Source organism: Octodon degus, unplaced genomic scaffold, assembly GCF_000260255.1.
Source record: "Octodon degus isolate 3935 unplaced genomic scaffold, OctDeg1.0 scaffold00033, whole genome shotgun sequence".
In the NCBI taxonomy this organism is placed as follows: domain Eukaryota; kingdom Metazoa; phylum Chordata; class Mammalia; order Rodentia; family Octodontidae; genus Octodon; species Octodon degus.
In genome coordinates this window covers 15,484,161-15,485,417 of record NW_004524609.1, presented here as the reverse complement: position 1 = coordinate 15,485,417, position 1,257 = coordinate 15,484,161, and positions in this window count along the sequence as shown.

Below are 1,257 nucleotides of genomic sequence, written 5' to 3'. Positions count from 1 at the left end.
AAAGACTTTTTTGAAGAGTGCCATTGGTACTTTCATTGTAGGTTTTTTTCATTTCATGTATTTGGTACAGGGTCTCACTTTGCAGCTCGGACTCGTAGTGAACCTCCTGTTTTCAGCCTCCCGAGCCCAGACTTGGTCACAGGCTCAGTGTGTTCCAGGAGTGTGGCTGGTACAGCATGAGAGACCGGGGATCAAACCCTGGTCCCTGTACTTAGTCTGCTGAGCTATCTCACCGGCCCTAGGAATTTATTTTTGATTTTTTTTTTAGATATTTTATTTATTTTACATTTTTATTTATTGTGTGTGTGTGGCCAGCTCAGCCCACCTGGGGGCGGGGCTGGCTGGCGTGTCGTGCTGGGGGATTGAACCACGGTCCCCAAGCTTGTTCCAAGTAGGTGCTTTAGACCACTGAGCCATCTCTCCAGCCCCCTTTTTTTTTTAAAAAGGTCCTTTTATTTATTTATTTCTGTATGTAGGACAGGGTCTACAGGGTCTCACTATGTAGGTCAGACTCATAGTGATTCTCCTGTTTTCAGCCTCCCAAGAGCTGGGATTACAGGTGCACCACCATGCCCAGTCTCAATCACTGGCTCAGTGTGCCCCGGGGGCAGGGCTGGCACAGCATGCCAGGGATTGAACCCAAACGGACTCTGCCTAAGCAGGCGCATTTAGTCCGCTGAGCTATCCGGCCAGCCCCTATTTTTGATGTTCTTTTTTAGGCTTTGTATACCAACAGCCAGTCAATGTTGAAAATTTTAATGTTTTATAAACTCAATAAATATTAAAAACTCAATATTTCATTTTTGTGATTTTTTAAAAGTACTCATTAATATAAAACTCATAAAATTAAAATTAATAATTCAGGGCTGGGGAGATGGCTCAGTGGTCTAAGCACCTGCCTGCTAAGCGCAAGGACCTAGGTTTGATCCCCAGTACTGCATGCCATGCCAGCCCCAGGCACTGAGTTGGCCACAGAAACTGGGCATGGTGGTGCACGCCTGTAATCCCAGTGCTGGAAAGGCTGAAGCAGGAGGTTCACTACAAATCCAAGCTGTGAGCTGCGTTGTAAGATCCTGCACCAAATAAATGAATAAAAGCTTAAAAAATAATTCATTGATAGAAATATTTTAGGGGCTGGAGAGATGGTTCAGTGGTCTAAAGCACCTACTTGAAACAAGCTTGGCAAAGCACAGGGACCGCGGTTTGATCCCCAGCACCACATGCCAGCCAGACCCGCCCCCTGGTGGGCTGAGCTGG